Consider the following 8,015-nt stretch of genomic DNA (forward strand, 5'->3'; position numbering starts at 1 on the left):
GATGGGCTATCAGATGACCGACAGCATCACTGTAAGCAGACCAGCCTTCTAGGTAAATATTTGTGGTTTATGCTTGTATGTACCTTGCTCAGAGGCATTTTTGTGCTTCTGTACCATAATGACTGCAATCAGCTGTGGGAATACATTTCCATCCAAAAAATAGTCATAGTTTGGATGGTAGGAAAGCATTTGGTATAAATTCTTATTGGAAAAATGAACACAAACACTCTTGGATATAAGCACTGTCATCTGACAGATAGCAAAACACTGGGAGGACTTGCAGACCAGAGCTAATGGTGTATGCCAATGAATCTGGCATCCTAGGTGGTAAGCAGTCCAGGTGGAAACAGAACACAGTGCTGGAAGTAAATAGTACGTTAGTTAACATCACAGAAGATACTTGGGAAAAAGTGAAAAATAGACAGACAACTTGGAGAAAGCAAGCTGGTCTACTCATTCATGACACAGACTGAGCAGCAGTTAGCTCAGAAGTATCACATTGTAGAAAGGTAGCCCAAAACGCAGGTTCAGTATCTTACTATGACACTGCTCCTGGCTTGCTTCAGCTAAAGTTGTTCTTTTAAAAAAGAAAAAAATATAAATTAAAAATCCCCACCTTATTTGGTTATTTGAAGCACTAGCTTCAGAATAAACAGACCTGTCTTTTAAGTACACTACAGAGCACACAGGAAACTATGTCCAAGAGACAAGGGAATGTCCAGTGAACTGCAATAAAGTACGTGAGCCCTATTCTGAAACCAGAATGGAAATACTTTGGGAAAGGTTGTTTCCGTAGGCATTTTCTTCTTTTTCTGTGTGGGCTCTTTTTGTGTTGGCTGGTGTTACTATTGCTTTGACTCATGTTCTGTCAGGCCTTCTGCAAATATGGCACAACTATGACTTTCTGTATGGTGCAGGTAAGACAGCATTTACTGCAGTGTCATACAGTGGTGTATAATTTTGCACAGAATTTGGGAAAAGTAACTAGCAGACACAGATTAGCTAACAGGAAGGAATCAGCAAGCAAGTAATCAGTTTTGCTGAAGGCAGGGTGGATTTGGTGAAGGTAATAAGGGGGATCCTGCACAGAAGGAGCTTATTTAGCACCTCCAGCTGTTTCACCACCTCCTGAGTTTCAGTGTGATTGTGCAGAGCACAGCTCCCTGCCTGGCATTCAGCTCGCTGCTTTTTAAAGCTGTTGTTGTTCATTTGCTGAGACAAAGTCATATGAGTGCCTGAAAGAATCTAGAGGTTAGCTCTAGGAGAATGAAACTGGGGAAAAAAAGAAGAATCGGACTAAGAGAAGGAAAAATCTGCCATTGTTGAAGTGCTCTTCTAAGTGAGAGTTCAACAAGGAGTGGTCCATGGGTAGAAAATATTTAAATAAATGTTGTCCCTCCTTTTCATATTCCCTTTCAAACTGGATGATGGAAGGATGATGGAAGGATTCGAAGAAAAGACACTATGGGTAAAAACGTTTATTTGTTGTTTCATAATATGAAAAGAACTCATTCAGTGCAGTGTTTGAATGCCATATACGAAGATAAATCCTGAGCTGTTCTTGGCATCTAGCCCTCATTCAAAACCAGGAGGAGGAGCAGATGTTCAGCACAAACCTGACTCAGTGCTTATGGGTATGCTGCCACTGTCTAAGGGCAGCAAATTCTAAGGGGGCATGTTAAATGGAGCTATTCAAGAACACCCATTTCACAATAACTGTGCCTAGTATTATCCTGGAATGGTTTTATGTGTAAGCAAGAAGTAAAGGGCTGGCACTTCTGAGAGCTTATCATAGACTCATTGCTCATTTTGGGCCAGATTGTGAATAGTGCCTCAGGGATACCAAAATACGATCTCTGTCCTAAGCAGGTACAGCACAGATCATGCAAGCAACATATGAAGTGAAGATGTCAAATCATCATTGCCTGAGGGTTGATCGCAGCATTGCAGTATGCCTGCACAAAGAGCTGTATTGTTTACTCTTGACCTTAAAATAATTTGATCCAATATGACATATTAAGTAAAAATGTTTTCTTTCTTCAAGAAATAGTTCTTGGCAATTACAAACAAGCCTGAAAAAGTATGTGCAGAATAAATTCCTTAGCAAATATTCAACATAAATTTAAGAGCATTGGCACATATATTCTTTAGCATGAACAATGTTTTCACAGTAAGGCTGTCAAATTAATTTTACAGGATGAAATACATTATGGAGGCACCTCTTTTGATTTAAAAACAGAGTTGCCCTTGGGATGAATTTATTCTGTGTCCGTTAGTGTTTGCTAAGGTGTGTGCCTTCAGATTCTGTGGAACTGTTTAATTCTGATATGCAGCCATGGTGAGCACCAGTGCAACAGAGCTGAGCAATAAGAGCTGACTTCCATGCGAGGAAAAGCACGTAAAACAAAGAAAGTGTGCGTAACTTTAAATCCAAGCGATGTATGGAGTATGTAGAGAATTTAATTTTTGTTGAATTACATGCTCCGTACTTTATTCTTTCAAGGCATCTAGACAAAAAGAAAACAAAGGTGGCTTTTCAAGAATACATTTATTGAGAAAACTAATTTATATGATGTTTTGTACACACATTAACACAAAACAGCGTCAGGTTTAGGTGTCAGTGGAGAAAACAATTTCCTGAATTAAAAAACAAACCAAACCCCACTGCCAACAACAAAAAAAGGACCCAGTTAATATTCTTTGTGATGAATGCTGAAGTGACACCATATTGACTTTGAGAATCTGGACTTTGAAGTTGTGTTGGGTGAGGAAGATGAATGCCCCATCATTATTTGGCTAAACTCTTAGGGAAATGAGCACAGAGACAAACCAAGCAGCATTAAATCATCTGAAGAGAGAATAAAAAGAGGGTGGTTTCGTTGGCATCTTCCAGTCACAGTTCCTATGGCACTGAATGCAGCAAGCACCAGGAAGGACAGCTTTTTGGTGGCACAGGCCCTGTAGGTGTTGGCATGCAGGGTAAGCATGGCTATTATTTGATATCTGATGGCAGACACAGGGTGGCCCAATCTTTTGGGGGCAACCCGCAACAATCCAACCTGAGACACAAATTTATTTGGCTTGTAGCTCTATGAAAATGCTGCTCATACCTTGGTACCTACTACTCCTGCCTTTCCTCCATCTTTCTGGCCTGTTTCCTCCCAGCCCTGTAGTACCAGGCAGAGATAGGGAATGGTTTTGGGAACACTGTAGGGTGGAAGAAGGGAGTCTCAGAGTCACTTTGATGAAGAGTTTGTGCTCTTCCTGCCTCTAGGGTAGATAGTGGTGGTTTTCACGACTGTTCTCTACTTTCCTCTACCCTTCATTGGAATAGCAACCAGCTCCTTGGCTTCTCCCCAAAGAATAGAATCATAGAATGTTTTGGGTTGGAAGGGACCCCTAGAGGTCATCTAGTCCAACCCCCAATAGTAAGGGATATTTTAGCTGCTTCAGCGTATGATGGAGTTGTTCAAGGGCTCCCTTCCTCCCTCCATCTTGCACAGGCATACAGATGTCACTGTTACTTGCAGGGAGAAAATAAGGCAGGAGTCTGTATTGAAAAGAGAAAGATGCCAGATGCCCTGAACCGCCTCCCAGTAAAGCATGATAAAAAGTATTATAGAGCAGGGAGCTATGGAGAAGTGCTTACGTTTATGTAGCCTATAGGGGTACCTTTTACTCTCCAGTCATTGCTCATCCTTCTCCTTTCTTAAAGGTATTTGAAAATACTGTGGCCCTTTTTGCAGGTTTCCCACTTGAGTACAATTGCCTTTGTGGGTGACTTAATTCCCTGTGAGACTGCATAAGCACGTATAGCCCAGGCTGTACATTTTGTTTTGTTTGAAAGTTGGTGGAATACTCTGGTAAAGGAAATCTGCTTAACCACAGAATCAAGCATATTCAGATGAATTTTCTCTTCCTCTGCCTTGCTTTTGCCTATACAGTGTGGCAAGACCTGGCCAGGCAGGACCACTGCTAAGTAATGATGCCTTCAGAAACAAAAAATGTGAAATGCTTTGTGTAGTAGTGTTCGAGGATCATGCCATGCCCAGTGCTCTCTGTAATCTGATGCCTTTGTGTAGCACAACTTACAAAACAGAGCCACAGAAATTCCTCGTGGTAGAAAGGAAGATGGAGGCAATTGTGGAGGCTATGAGAGATCTTGGTATCTTCCAGAAAGCTCTAAGATTGTTTGGGATCTGGGCAGAGCTTTTGCACTATTGGGATCAGTCATTAAGTAACTACAGCATTTTTGCCTGATCTGTTATGAGAGATTGTGCAGGAGGATGGATTTGTGTAGTGTTTTGAGGATCACAACTCCTTGCTTCGATACTGTGGTCTCATTAGCAGTGAAAGAACCAGACCACCCTCCTGGCTTAATCAGGGGGACAATTGAGTAGGCTTAGGGCTAAGACTCAGCCCTGGGAGCAGGAAAAGTTGCCCTCCCTCTTCGTCCATTTAGGAAAACAGTTTAGGGCTGGCACTGAAAGGCCTATCTGTGCTGAGACTCCTCTTTCCATCTAATTCAAGTCACTCTGCCAAGAACAGTGGGTATGTGGTTAGAAGGGACATGCTTCTCTGCCAGAGGGGGACTCTTGGTTCAAGAGCTCATATCAAATGCTGTGAGCATTTATTAGACCTAGCTAAGGACTACAGAGGTGGGAGAGAAGAGAATTGGGAATGAGGGTTGATGATATCTTTATCATCATCACCTTATTTAACAATTACTATTCTCATGTGGGACATCTGGGTCATGTGTAAATCAATGCAGATCAAAACCAGTGGGATTTTTCATTGAACTTTTCTGTGGAATAATTTGATTTTTCTCCCTCCTTACATTATCTGTTTCAGAAATCTACGGCAAGGATAGAATATCTGAATATACAGAATCTAACAGTATGTTTCTTTGAGACTTAATTTCACTCTTACAGTAGAGCCAAACTTTTTTTTGTGATTGTCAATCAAACACCGTTGTGGTGTATTTTAGGTGTTGAAGCTGAATACAGCCTGCATATATTCCTGTCAACTACTAGCTAGTTCTGAAAAGCAACTGGTTTTATGTTTTGGTTGTTTCTTATGAGTTTGTGAGTTTGTTTCATTTGTTGTTTACCTTTTTTTTTTTTTTAATGTTTAGGCTAGATCTGGGATGGTTAATTTATCTGCAAATATATGGTAGCTTCAGCACAGAAATATTTTTCAAATGGCATAACTAGTGTCATATAACAAATATGTCATAAAATACTTTAATTCATACAGAATGAATCTAATTATTTTATGAGTATGATTTCAATGCATTTTCATGTAAAATTATGTCAATGGCTTCATATCAGTATTACCAACTCATATGGAGCAAGGACATAGCGCTTTAATTCTTTGTACTTTGAATTTCCTTTCTTTTCTCTGTATTTCAAGGGCTCTGCTCTTTAAATTTTTGATATGAAGCAGGAGGCATGTATTTTCCAAAGGCTTGAGATGTAAATTGAAAGGAAAACTGATTGGTTTTGGCACTTCATATTATTAGAATTTTATTGTAGTTGTGATATAATTGCCCTTTGGGCTGGGGTTTAACTGCACAGAATATGGAGACATTTATGGTAATTTAACAAATTACTGTATTGCAAGATAGGTGAATCAGACACAGAAAGATTTGCTTTTTACAGGGTTTTTTTGTTTGTTTGGGGTATTTTGGCTCTTTCCATAACTTACAAAAGAGCAAGACTTCCAAAGAGATGGGTAACTTAACCATCTACATGTTTTTTAATGTTATTTTAGAAATCCTTAATAGTATATATGGTTCTGGCTTTGATTCTTTCCAGCACAGGGGAAGTATGCTCCTATAGTTACATACTGACATAATAATTTGGCTGATTAAAAATTAAGGCTGTGTCCTGAGAACAGATTTATTTTAATACCCCATTGCTTAATCTGCAAGTAGAGGAAATTAATCCCCTCCCATTCCCCCAAAAGTGGGTTTTGGGGTTTATCCTTGGGAAGAAGACTGCAGTTTATGTTTGGGAAAAGACTTCATGCATTCTAATAGCCTTAAACACATTTGTGATTAATTCTGGCTGTGCCGTGAATAGGAAATAATATATGGGGTGTAAATACAGTGGTGTAGCCATAATGTATTAATTTATAGAAAGCTGTAGATTGAACCTATGTGATATGGAGCTGAATATAAGATGATAAAATCCTACTATGGCATCTTAATAGTATCACTTTCAAGACAGGTCTGAACCACACTAGAACTGAAATTTCCATACTTTGTAGTCTGTTCTTTGGCTTGCTCACAGTGCAGTGATCTTAGCTAGCAAAACCAAGCAATGTCTCCTTGACAGAAGAGCAAAACAGAAGAGCTTATATCCTGGCCATCAGCCAGCCCTATGCTGTAGGAAATTCCCCTTCAAACAATCTTCTTCTCTTTCTTATTCTGGTGCAACTGCTTTTAGGGACCATGTTTTCCACTCAGTAAGCCTACAACAACCATTTCCCAGCCTTCCTTTTGGCTGAGAAGGAACTAAGCTGCCCTCCTTCGTTAACCAGTAAAGATGATTGCTCTGTCAGTTCTAAAGTCCCCCAATGCACACAGCTTTATATCCCGTGACGTTTAGGTTTTTCTGACTAATGAAAATGCTAGTAGAGTATACTGATTCCCTTTGGCTGATTTGATGTTTTTTCTTAAATCTGAACTTTCTTTTGTGTAACTTCTACCTTTGTGTATGTAGTTGATAATTATCTGCTTTCAAAGGAGGAGAGAAATCTTGCAAGGGTTTGCTTCTTGTCACATACTTTCTTCCTCCTTCTAAGGCCCGGTCCACAGTTGTTTTGAGGACTTAGTGACTAAAATGCACATGGCATCTCTCAGCAAAAATCTTGGCTTCTTAACTAGACTCTTTGAAAAGCCAGTGTTTTAGTACCATGATATTCTCTATTTCTTTCTCAGTCGTCCAAATGTCAAATAGACTACTGAGATTTGTATTTCAAATGCCTTGCAAGCAGATGGAATATTAAAACATCTGAGACTAATCTGAAATCAAAGAAATTATGTAATTTCTGTGAAGGTGTTTGTTCTGTCTCAGTTACTTACAGGGCAGTGGTTCATTGCCAGAAAATGGGCTCTGAAATAATTTGCTGGTTTAAGGATCTGTTCTCAGAAAGGGATATTTTTCTTCTTAGCACTTCACTGAGACTTATGATATATGGTTTGAGTCTCTGAATCCTCCACGAATTTCTTTGTACCTTTGGTCAGTAATTTTAACAGTTGATGTTTTAGGGTTTCTCAACTGTTATAATGTGCTATAATTTTGTACCCGAATATGATGGCTAGAGTGTGTGGTGTTATCACTAAATGACATATATGTTATGTTGAAAAATTTAAGTGCTATGGAGGCTAAGTAAATATCAGACAGCCAGGAAAGGTCCACTGTGCAAGAATTTGTCTTGCGGGGACAGCTTGAAATGTTCAGTGGAGGTTGTATAAAACTGCTGGGGAGGGTCAGGTAACAATGGAACCTGGTTCTTGTTGAGAGACTTGACATGAAATTCTCCATAGGATACCATGCCCTCTATGAAACACTGGAATGGGTTGCCCAGAGAGGTAGTGCAGGCCCCATCCCTGGAAACATTCAAGGCCAGGTTGGACGGGGCTCTGAGCAACCTGATCTAGTTAGCAGTGTCTTTGCTCACTGCAGGGGGGTTGGACTAGATGACCTCTAGGGGTCCCTTTCAACCCAAAACATTCTATGATTCTGTGATTCTATTCATCAGATGGCACACTTCAGCCCTTCTGGTATCCTCTCCTGTATCAGAAATAGGGTGACCAGTAGGAGTAGGGAAGTGATAGTGCCCCTGTACTCGGTGCTGGTGAGGCCACACCTTGAATACTGTGTTCAGTTTTGGGCCCCTCACTACAAGAAAGATGTTGCGTTGCTGGAACATGTCCAGAGGAGAGCAACCAAGCTGGTGAGGGGTCTGGAACACAAGTCATATGAGGAGCGGCTGAGGGAACTGGGGTT

This window comes from Egretta garzetta, unplaced genomic scaffold (assembly GCF_000687185.1).
Source record: "Egretta garzetta isolate BGI_Z169 unplaced genomic scaffold, ASM68718v1 scaffold163, whole genome shotgun sequence".
NCBI classification, from domain to species: Eukaryota; Metazoa; Chordata; class Aves; order Pelecaniformes; family Ardeidae; genus Egretta; species Egretta garzetta.